This window comes from Fundulus heteroclitus, chromosome 2 (genome assembly GCF_011125445.2).
Source record: "Fundulus heteroclitus isolate FHET01 chromosome 2, MU-UCD_Fhet_4.1, whole genome shotgun sequence".
NCBI lineage: Eukaryota > Metazoa > Chordata > Actinopteri > Cyprinodontiformes > Fundulidae > Fundulus > Fundulus heteroclitus.
In genome coordinates, this window is record NC_046362.1 from 29,968,812 (window position 1) to 29,981,315 (window position 12,504).

Below are 12,504 nucleotides of genomic sequence, written 5' to 3' on the forward strand. Positions count from 1 at the left end.
AAGGTCGACTTTCTATCACCTGAGGAACATTTCCAGGATTAAAGGACTAATGTCTCAGCAGGATCTGGAAAATCTAATCCATGCATTTATTTTTAGTCGAATTGATTACTGCAACGGTGTTTTTACAGGTCTGCCTAAAAAAACAATCAGACAGCTGCAGCTGATCCAGAACATTGCTGCCCGCGTCCTCACTAAGACTAAGAAAGTTAAGAACATCGACCCGGTTCTAAAGTCCTTACACTGGCTCCCTGTATCTCAGAGAATAGACTTTAAAATACTTCTGTTAGTCTATAAATCCCTGAATGGCTTAGCACCTACATACATCACAGACTTGTTATCAGTGCATCAACCCTCCTAGACCACTAAGGTCTTCTGGCTCCAGCCAACTCTGCATACCTAGAACCAGAACCAGACATGGAGAAGCAGCATTTAGTTACTATGCTCCACTTATCTGGAACAAACTTCCAGAAAACTGTAAATGTGCTGAAAGCCTGAGTTCCTTTAAATCAAGATTTATACCCCATTTATTTAGCATTAGCTTTGTCTGTTCTAGTTAAACTGTTAATTGAAACATCATTAGTTTAAGTTTGCAGTCCAAGTGTTTTTAAAATCATTAATATTTGTTTTTAGTTTTCATTTTCTGATGTTTTATTTTGTTTAATTTTTGTTCCATGTTTTTCAAATTTGCTTTTTTTCTGTTTTTAGTTTCCTTAGTTTTAATCATGTAAAGCACTTTGCATTGTCTTTGTACTGAAATGTGCTATACAAATACATTTGCCTTGCCTCGCCTGCTGTCAGTCTGGTGGAGGAACAATGATGTTTTGGGCTTATTCTGCAGCCACAGATGGTTTTAGCTGTGCTCCTATCTGTTACTGAGTTGTCCATGAACTCCTCTGAATAAACAACTTTCTTTCATGTCCTGTTGTTTGTATTTCACATTACATGGAACGTTTCATTCACTTTTCTTGCCGGACATGCAGCTTAAAACCACCCATCCTACAACATTCTGGGGCTTTGTGTCGGTAAATTAAATGGGGCCTGATGAAGGACAGAGAATCTGGAAAATTGACTCTCTAACTTTGAACTTTTAACATGAGAAACATGTGGAGACCCTGACGTTTGCTCTTTAGATACAGATGCAAGGGATCAATCTGTTTTCAGGCATAATAGAACACTGTCAGAATTGTGTATATGTCTTTAAATTAGTCAATGTCTGGTCAAATGAATTAATTTAGTTCTTCAGGTTGAATAAATGCATTGACAACTATTGCAGGACTGTAACATTTTTATGCACCAGTCTAGGTTAGAGAAGTGTGGTATATTCATATGTTTACAGGACCCATATGTTTGACATCAGACATTCTTTGACATCAGTCTGATGATGATGAACTTATCTGTTTCTTTTTTCGTTGACTTCCCCTCTTGAGGTTTTGTCATTAAACATGTTGATTCAACACCATCCCTCATTCAAGGCAAGGCAAGGCAAGGCAAATTTATTTATATAGCACAATTCAGTACAAAGACAATGCAAAGTGCTTTACATGATTAAAATATAGCAAAATAAAACAGAATAAAAGCAAGTAGGAATAAAATATAGATAGAAAATAGAACAAAAAAGTGGTGATTCAGTTAACTAGCACAGTTGAAGGCAATTTTAAACAAATGTGTTTTTAATCTTGATTTAAAGGAACTAAGGTTTTCCACATCTTTACAGTTTTCTGGAAGTTTGTTCCAGATAATTGGAGCATAGGAACTAAATGCTGCTTCTCCATGTTTGGCTCTGGTTCTAGGTATGCAGAGTAGGCTGGAGCCAGAAGACCTTAGTGGTCTGGATGGTTTATACGCTGATAACAAGTCTGTGATGTATTTAGGAGCTAAGCCATTTAAAGATTTATAGACTAACAGAAGTATTTTAGAGAAGTCTATTCTCTGAGACTCAGGGTCCTTATTTTCTGTCATTGAGGTTAAACAGCTTGTCACAACATGACTCATCTGTATTATTGGACTTGTGAAGGTATTAGGTTTGGCTCATACAGAATAAAGGCTGTTTTATTTTTATTTTATTTTTTTTCAAGAGATTCCCCCAGTTAAACCAAGCCCCAAAAAACAAGAGACTGACTTTTAAAAAAACTGCACTGTGTTGTACCAAGTTAGAATGCTATCTATCATATTTGTTGCGGGATGTCCTTAGAAGATATTTGTTCAATCAATGGTTTTAAATTGCACATAATTAAAACTGTCTGCACACTAGGGGGCACTAAACGGCAAACATCCATCTCCAACCAGACAGGGAAAACATTATGGCTGATATCCCTATGATCATGTGCGTGATCAGATACAGATCTCTGTCTTGCAAAAAGCTCGGCTGCAGGTAACAAACGGGTCTTTGATTTGCATTTCAAAAGTTTTGGATTTTATTCAGGAGGTGGAGTCCCAGGACAACAGAGTTCTGGTTTATACTGATTATAATTGAATGCATGAGCGTTTGTAAACTAAACCCCTAAATATATATTTCTACCTTCTCAAACTGAAATTTGGTCATATATATATATATATATATATATATATATATATATATGTGTTTGTTTGTTTGTTTGTTTGTTTGTTTGTTTGTTTGTATGTATGTATGTATGTATGTATGTATGTATGTATGTATGTATGTATGTATGTATGTATGTATGTATGTATGTATAGATAGATAGATAGATAGATAGATAGATAGATAGATAGATAGATAGATAGATAGATAGATAGATAGATAGATAGATAGATAGATAGATAGATAGATAGATAGATAGATAGATAGATACTTCTGCACAGCCCCTCAGTTCGTCCGTGTTTCCTGAAGGGTGTCTTTTCTCTTCCAGGAGAGCCTTTATTTCAGGGTTGAAAAAACGCTTGTTATTTGAAAAAGTCCATACCTTCGCGGGGGGCGAAATGTTGTCCACGCAGAAGTTAATGTGCGTGATGCAGCGTGTTCTGTGGTCAGTAGTTATTGTGACATTAGAAATATGTTAAGGGTGAAAATAATATTTTTTTGTAATATTTTGCATTGCTCCTTTAACATGTTTAAAGGCTAGAAAGCCATTCCACTGCCCTTCCCTGGGTAGGGTTATGTGGGGTTAGATTCATTGGAATTTTGCCAAATCCTGAAATTTCCTTCTTTCCAATGCAACCACCTGTTTGGCTATTTTTATTTCTTGTTTGAGATATTTCACATAAATGTTTTAGCTGTAAAAAAAAAAGAAAAAAAAATGGTTATGTAATAAACTCTTTCCGTTCCATCTAAGATAGGGAATCAACATTTTATCAAAGACGCTTCCCCCTCAGTGGTTTTGTTTGGGGACACGGAAAACGTAAGAACAAAAACCAGAAAGGAGTGAGACCTCTTCTTCCTCACATCTTTGGCGGACGCCGCCGTTGGCTGACGTCACGGCGGGTTATTTATTCTGCCAGCTTCCTGCCGACCGTGGCCACTTCTCTGACTCGTAGCGGAGCTCGCTGTTGCCCCGCCTCTCCGCAGATCACACCACGTCTCCGACCGGAGGAAAACCCGTCAACCTCCCCGTTTTTTTTCCTCTCTCTCTCCGGGTACGTACAATACATACTTACATACCGCATTTTTTCGCCGCCAGCGGCCGTATGCGGCTTCAACCGGAGTTGGAACGGTTGTTACCGGGTTTTCGGAGGGGGGCTAACCGCCGGGGCGCGCAGCTGGCCCCCTCAACATGTTGTAGGAAAGGGATGCGCCTGGAGCCAGATGAGGGGAGGGGAGGCTAAAATACTACGCCGCTGTGGGAAATTGGGCAAATATGCGAAGCAAGTTGGAGCTCCACCAGTTAAGGTCGACTTCACGTTAGCAGGAGTCGCAGCTGCACTGGTTTTAAGCGGTTATCTGGTTTTCCAGTGGTATTTTATTTTTATTTTATTTCACCCCTCAGGCGTCACTAAAACAAGGAAGATAAAGATGGTAGTTTTACACATGTCGGAGCACGTTTAATTAGCGTGTGCTCATCGAGTTTTCAGACTCTGGAGGAATGACATGACGGGCTGTCAAAGCGGGGAGGGTGGGGGGGATGGACGGCCAGTTGTGGTCGTGATAAGGATGTGGGCCAGCTGCGTGTAATGAGCATCACGGGTTTCGTTGCCTTCTGTTTGCATGTCTTCTTATTTATTTTTTGTCCACTATTTCAGTAACTTTCTCTTGTTTTGTAATGGGTTCGTAGATCTATCTCTCTTTTTTTGTATTCATTGCATCATTTACTATGGTGCAAGCAAGGAGGATGGAGTATATCAGATGCAAAGATCCTTAAAATACTTGTAGAGGCAGAGCTACTAATTTGTAGAACCAACTTTTTGGCTGCCATTACAGCCTTTTTTTTTTAACAGGGTATGTCTCTACCAGGTTTGCACACCTAAAGGCGAACATTTCTGCACATTTGTTGACTCATTTTGTTGTGACTGGGGAACTTTTTTGTTGTTGTGCAATTGCATATAAACTACTGATCTAAGTGGATGCTGTCACGCGATACATTTTCACCGTATGTGCCTTGGTATTTAGACACACACAAAAAAAAAACAATAAAAAAAAAAGGCAGACTTTCTGTTAGTACAATCAACATTTATTCCCACTGCTCTTAAAATGTAACATTATAAACGATGATGCTATCGGGGCAGAACATTATACTTCGAAATTCATATTTTGAAAGTACAATTATTAGCCGGTTAAATAGTCAGATTGCCAATGGAGTCAACTGCTAGCACCTGTACTTTTTTTAAAAACAGTGTTACATTAGTAAGAGTGACCGGTTTCCTCGCTGACTGCCCATGTTTGTGACAGGAAATATTTTTAAGTGGCTATATTTATTGTTGTTGTAACGGTGTAATGGGTTGCTTTAAGCCAGCTGTTCGGCAGTGTGTAGTAACAGGAGCTTTGTCAAGGGCAAAAGATCTGTGGCGTATTTTATTTTTTATTATTAAACAACCCACACCAGCGATGCTCTAAATAGTGGTGCCCTACGATTTCTTTTTAAACCTGTTTATGACTGTACATTCTCTTTAATGCCGTTATAGCATAAAGTCCGGTCATTTCCGTCTCGCCACACTTCTGCTAGATGCGTCAACATGCCATCTCATCCAACGCACCGAGTTGCTTCCAACGTGCGTTCCCCTTTATGCGCCATAGAGCTGGATAAAAGACAGGTTGCTCTGGCACTTTGTTTGGGATCTTATTAAAAAGCATTTAAAACTTTAGCTTCCGTATGAAGAGGAAAATTTAAGCCCTTGTGCAACATTTTTTTTTAAACTTTGTTCTGCCTTTTATACCTTTACCGGGCTATTCTTAATCGCCACTTCTCTATTTCTAAAGTAGTCACATTACCTGTTTGTAAAAAATAGATTTTCTGCATTTGTTTGCTGACTTAAAACATTCATTAAGCATTTATTTTTATTGTAGTAGTTACATTGCTCCCCTGAGACCATTAGTGGAAACCTTCATCTCTTTACAAAGTCTTGCCTCCACAGGTCCCCAGTTTAAGCTTTATACCACATGCATCAATTATTCATCCTAAAGCATCGGTGATCAATTTGCTGCCTGGCTGCCTGTAAGCTACTGTACCTCTTTCACAGACCCGCTATCAAAGGCCACAGGAGCTTCTGGCTGGGTCCATGACTTTCCCAAGATTACAGATTACAGCTGTTTGCTAATATACAGTCAGGAACCGGGTTTGTTTTCAGTCTTTGCTTATCACAACCTGTGTGTTCTTAGCAATAAAGCTCCCCTTTTCAGGTTGCCGTGTATCCCATGTCGGTATTGTTGGCAGAGGGGCAATAAGAAACTCTGTGACGATAAGAAGATAGGGTTTCTTTTCATGTTTAACCAAGTTGACACCTTTTCTTTAGCCCTGGGTTCTTGTTGAAATTTGCAAAGTTTAAGAGGAAGGAAGTGTAGACATAACCCTAAACCTGACCCAACCACCTCTCTCCTCCAGTGTTTCGGAGATAATTGTGCATATACCAAATAACTTAAACCTTGAAGAGAAAGCACAGCTTTCAGTGCTTTTTGATATACCTAAAACAAACTTATCAGCTGTCTATCAATGTTTGAGGCCCAATCTTGTGAACAGGACCAGTCTATTAAAACACTGCAGATATGTTAGCTGAGCTGAGTTACACAACAGTCAGTGAATGGAGAGTTAAAATCTCAATCACATTTTAGGTTTATAAACTCTACCTTCAGTCCATCATTTTCTTTAACCTTTTCTTTTAGAGGCTCGCAGTAAGAATTTAGAATAAAATGTATTGTAACTGATTGGAAAACAGTTTAGCAGCTCTTTTTTTGGCACCGACTTTAAAACAGATGCACACATACACATTTGCGAGTGCAACAATGAGTTGACACCACCCTTCCTCCTCCTCCCCACCAAAAAAAAAAAAATGAAGAGGCTTAGCAGGTGGAGTCCACATACATTTTTGACAGTGGTTTTGCATCTGACAAGGGTCGGTGTCACTACTGGCGTCTCGATTCGTTACCTAGACCTTACAGAGGTTACACAGGCAGACCAACTCCACCAGGATGGCTCATCAATACATGCCAATGCCATGTATGCTCTGTCTCAAGAGCATGGAGGAAATGTCAGGACAGGGAGTTACTCTAGGAGAGCTGGACAGAGCTGTTGGCTGTCCTTTGCACATCATTAAGACCGGTATCTGGTCCTCTGTGCAAAGAGGAACATGAGTACTGCCAGGGCCCTACAAAGTGACCGTCAGCGGTCCATTGGGTTCAATCTGATCAAACCATAAGAAACAGACTTGATGACTGTGGCTTGAGGTTCCAACGTTCTCTGGTGCTCACTGCCCGGTACCATGGAGTTTGACTGCTTTTTGTCAGAGTACACTGTAATTGGCACGTTAGGCACTAGTGCCCTGTTTTTTTTACAGATGAAAGCAGGTTCACACCTGAGCTCATGTGACAGACGTGAAAAGGGTCTAGATGAGCCTGTAACGTTGTTGAGGATGATCGGTTTGGTGGTAGGTCAGTTTTGGTTAAGGGAGGACTGGCCTTAGAGGGACACAGAACTGTGCAGGACAAATGATGGAACCCTGTCTGACTTTTAGTTCTCAAGATGAAACCCATAGTTGGATCCTTTGCTGGTGCAGTGGCTCCTGGGTTTCTCCTGGTGTAGGATTATGCCTGGCCTCTGGAGGGAGTAGCGAAGCAGTCATGAGTGAATATTTGATAGAGAAAGAGGCCGAGGACACACCCTTGGGGTTTCTCTGTTCATGTCAATGGTAAACGTTATAGAGGACGATTTTTTATTATTTTTTTTCCCCCAGAAATGTTGGTAAGTAACGCCTTAGTCCCTTTTTGAATAATTGCGTATGCACAAGACAATCTTACCTGCTCTTTTGCTCCTTGGGGATCGTGTAAAAGACATTCCCAAATACATTCTGGTCTCTTTTCTTTCTTCTGAGCTCTTCCCTTTCTTCTCTAATTTGTAAGACAGTTTGCTTCTTGCAACTCTGTCATTTTCAAAGTATACGGTGATAGCAGCGGAGCTACAGTCAATGGCTAACACCGAAGCTAACAGAATACATAAACACTAGAGTGCGCAGCCAGCAAGCTGAGACTAACAAGCACTATGCACGCACACCGGCGTTACGTGAGCATCTCAGAATGATTTGCACGTGGGATAACCAACAGATGAGGTGATACCCCCGGAACTCAAAACCAAAAAAGATCGTCCACTCTACCCTCGATGACGTGTGCGTACTCATCCGGATGGTCTGTGGTCCGTTCCTGCACAGCGAACTGCTGAGGTCCCTCCAGTTTATTAACCAGCAGTTAAAAGCGGTACTGAAGTCCTCATACGCCTTCCAGACGTAGGCGTTGTCCTTCCCCAGGTGGATCAGGGCTGTGTGGAGAGCTGTTATTACAGAATCCTCTTTTGACCTCTGCTTTGTACACAAATTCCTATTGGTTGTGGTCAGCAGGAAGAGCAGTTTGAATGTGTGGGAGAATGAGTCTTTCATAACATTTGGTGATGATAGAGGTGAGAGCAACAGGGTAACAGTCATTCAGATGTTTGTGACTTTTCAACTATAATCAGTTTTTATATTCTATAAATATCTGAGCATCGACTAAAACAGTTATACTTTGATATATGTTGCACAGTTGTAATTTCCACTGTCAGTCAGAAAAGCAAGTTACAACGATCTTTGCATATATTACCTGTGGGTTTGTTTCTAGAAATGACTGCAGTGCAATGCTTGGCCAACCACTGCAACACCCGCGATGCTGATAATGACACTGAAAACAAATATATAATTTCTACAGCACTGCTTTTCAAAGGCATTGTGATAACGGTTTGAGGTAATACGCTGCAGGTTCTTTACTCTTCAGACGTACTCCCATGTAGCCGGGCAACGCGTTGCCTCTTTCAGAATGCTGATCATAAAAGCTGTAAATGTATGACAAAAGTTGCGTTTGTTCCATTATCTTTTAGGTTGAGTTTAAATTATCTATGAATGAACGTGCATAATCATTCAGCTAACGGTGCTTAGTTAAATAGAGGCTGAACTTGTATTGCTAAAACCATATCGTTAACATTTAACCTGACTTCTACAATACTGACTGCTTCCACTTAGGATACAGACACTTTCTAGATTTATGTACAACTTGCTCAGTTAACCAATGCGGTCCATTTTGTAAATGGAAAACCGGGTTGCATGGTGGGGCTGGTCTTTTTCTACCCAGCTCCCAATATTCTCTTTGTACTTGAAAACCTTGTATGTTTAGTCAACAGGTGAAATGTGGTGGGAAAACTGTGTGGTGGAGTGGTAGGTAAACTGACCGCATACCACTGTCTATCACCCGTTTCGTTACAGCTGCATGCTGTAATAAAAGGACTATCTTTTGTTTAGGAGACCCTAGACCAGGGGTGTCAAACTCATTTTGGTTTAGGGGCCGCATACAGCTTAATCTGATCTCAAGAGGGCCACACAAGTAAACTCATTGCAAGATTAAATAGAACTAATAATAGTGGACTTTTTTTTATATTAAATGAATTCCACTTTTACACAATATATATGAATAACCTCAGCGTTTTTAAGAAAAATATGTGCAATTTCAACAATACTTTTACTCAATTAAACATTTACTTGTGCATTATGCATAAGAACTGATCACAGTGATTGTACAATGTTGAAAAACATTTATTCACATTTTTTGGAACTTTAAAAACACTGTCCTGCATGACAAAATACATCAAACAGATAAAAATTAAGAAATTATTTAAAATCAATTTTCCGCATCTGAAGCTCAGTGCTACCACCTGCTGATTAAAACACAGCGCCCCTCGTGGACAATATAGGAACTGCAGATTTTCAATTAAATGAAGTACATGTTTTTTTTTCAATAATTGTTTTATCATTCTCTTTTATCTCTTTCTTTCACCTTTTTCTTTTTTCATCTTGTCCTTCCTTTCCTCTCCTACTTTCCCATTGTAGTGCCCATATCATTTGAGATATTCCCCGCATGAATCGTAATAAAACCATTCGCCTTCATAAATCAAGCGACCACTATGGCAAAAGTGGTACTGCTCCACTTGTGAAAGTAAAATCTGATGAGCTCTTTTTGGCATTAAGACAATAATTCTTATTGCCACATTTCCAGACAGGGCGCTGGGGGGGGGGGGAAATAAAAAAAATTTGAATAATGATAATGCATTTAGCAACCGGGCCGGACTAAATTGTTCGGCCCGCGGGCCGTATGTTTGACACCCCTGCCCTAGACTGAAACATGAGTGCATGATCTTTGGTTGTCCCATTTTTGCCCATAATTCGTACTTTGGAAAATTCTGTATAAGTACACGTCTGTACTTGTTGGGGACAAATGTCAGAGGGACTTTGCTTATCCCATCTGCCATCTGGAGAGGGGGGTTAAAGACGGGAGTCTGTGAATGTGTGACGGGAACAGACCTGACTTCAATCACAATCAAAGATGTATTAAAAAGAGCTTCACCTAAACTTAGTAGGATAGTGTGAACTGGTTTACTGACCCAGCACAACGTCTATTGCACACAGCCAATAGAAAAAAAGGGTGCTGGTGGGAGGGGAGGGTGTCTTTTGTTTGAAAATGCTATTTATAAAATGAAAAGAACTCATTGTGCTACTGGTTTAGCTGGAGTTTAGTTAAAAAAAAAAAAAAAAATCGACATTTTATACTTTTTCCAGTTCCAATTAAATTATATATTTGATGTTATTTCATACAATCCAGTCCAAACATATTTAAGGTAGAAAAAAATATTTAGACTAAAGCCAACATGCAAAGTTGTACAAGGACCTCAAATGATGTGTTTAGTTTGTGTGTGATTCCTCAGCAGGTTCAGTTGTTAAGCGTTTCATATCAGGTCGTTCATTTGAAGGAGATTGAAGGAGAAGGAGTTTGTCCCAATCTTTAGGTGCTCTGAATTCACTTGGTTTAGAAAGGTTGTAATCAAACATAAATTTGTATGCCACTAGCAGGAATGGAGAGCAACACTGTAATAAAAAATATTGAATTTTATTTTTAAAAAGTGTTAATCAGTTCATCAAAAGGAGGAAGGCTCATGCAAACGGGTTTTACATGTTGTGATTATGCTTTTTTTTTTTTTTTTCATTGGGAATGGAAAAGGGATAACGATTAAAGGGCAAATTTTCTCTGAAATGAACAATATATATATATACACAAATGATTTTCTGTTAACTGTGTATATTACATTTTTGCCTTTTTTGCTCTGTACTTCTGTTGTGGTCAGAAGGTTAAATGCACTCATGGGAATATATGTCCTGATAACTTTGGGCTTTTAATGATTTATAATAAACTTTGTTATTCTGGGCTGGACTGATAATACGGCTGCATTGCTTTTTTTTGTCCTTTTTTTTGTTGTTTTTTTTTTGTTTTTGGTGTAATCTTTCTAATCTGTGGAGGGTAAAAATCATGCATACGCACCATAAATTATGCATATATTGCATAAAAACCTTTAGAATGCATTTCAGATTTGATGAGGCCTATTGACTTATTGAAGATCATTTGTTGCCACTTAAACCTGTATTTGTCACATAAAATAATTTGTTTGTGCACATTCAATTGGCCGATAGTCAGAACTATGGGAAAGCTACAAGTGACCAGGTCAGACGTTTTAGAACCAGTGTGGACGCTCAAATCGGATCTTTTAAAGTCACATTTGAGCCACTTCCAATTGTGGTCCTGAATCCAATTTGTATCTGATCTCTTTGAAAAGTGGCTTAAGTGGGAACCACCAGGGCGGATTTAATGACGTCACTTTCAACTGACTCGCGCCAAAACTTCGTGTCAGCATCAGCTGGAGGTGATGGCAATTAGCCTCAGTAAGACAGACGGCAGCTGCCTGGCACGGCGCTGCTCAGTGGAGGGACGGTGAGATTTTAGACCTCATTATGTCTCATTAAGAAACTTCTACTCAAGACGACTCGTATAGGAACTGTTTTTGGTTGAGGGACACAGCACACGGCAGTACAATATTAACAATCCTGCACACGGAGGACTCTAACCTTGCCTGCAAGATGAATTCTCACAGTATTTGTGCGTTCACAAACACACAAGAATCCATCTTATAATGCTCCCGCTACAACCGCTTGTGTCCGAACCAATAACTGTTTGGGCCAATCATGTTGCAGTATTGAGGTTTAGGGCGGGACATATCGGTGCAATGAAAGCAAGAGCAGCAAACATGGCAGCGCAGTAGAACGCATGCATAGTTGCTGCTATGACATCTGTTTTGTAACAATCCAGGAGTAGTTATTCGATAGAACAGCAAGAAGTGCCTTGACTCGCTCATCTTCTTGAGGTTTCTCATGACGTCTGCTGCTTACGTTTTTAATTTGATACCATGATTGGCTAAAACCAACCTTTGGTTGGCGGGCATTAGGTGTGGCTTTGCCCAATCCACTCAAGAGTTCTGCTGAAATTCCCTCTTTTTGCCAAACTGATTCAAATGGAGCAGTCCCAGATTGATAATGTGCAGAAATGGAGTGCTAAACATTATCAGTCTGGCCGGCCAGGTTAGGAGGACTTTGCAAAGTCCCTTGTATCCATTGTATTACATTTCAACAGGGACGGTGTTTTTTATACATGATTGCGATGAGTGTCCTGCCTTTGGAGCCAAAATGAGAGGCGCTGATATTATTAAACGTAGCCCTCTTCTTCTTTTTGATTACAGCTGGCAAGCAATGTTTTGGTGTGCATTATCACAATCTACTAGAACAGAGTGTGGATTTATATTACACACATTTATAAACTAGGCAAAAAAAACTAACTTATTCTCTCCAATAATTTTGTTGTTTTAAGATATTTCAACAGAAAAGGAAAAAGATTCAGAACTAGAAAGTTTGTCCAAAAAGGTTATCTATACCATACTGTTATATTTTATTCATAAATCACTTAAAAACAGCTGACCGCTGAAACAAAGTAGCTACAAACTAAAA

General features: G+C 39.6%; 1 protein-coding gene across 1 annotated transcript in view; it reads left to right on the forward strand.

Moving 5' to 3' along the window:
- The first annotated feature begins 3,462 nt into the window (after window positions 1-3,462).
- The window catches only part of far1 (fatty acyl CoA reductase 1), a 42,864-nt gene continuing 33,822 nt past the window's right edge, over window positions 3,463-12,504 (forward strand). Inside the window, exon 1 of the mRNA XM_021318970.2 lies at window positions 3,463-3,591. The gene's annotated coding sequence lies outside the window, so the exon portion shown is untranslated. The remainder of the gene's footprint in view (window positions 3,592-12,504) is intronic.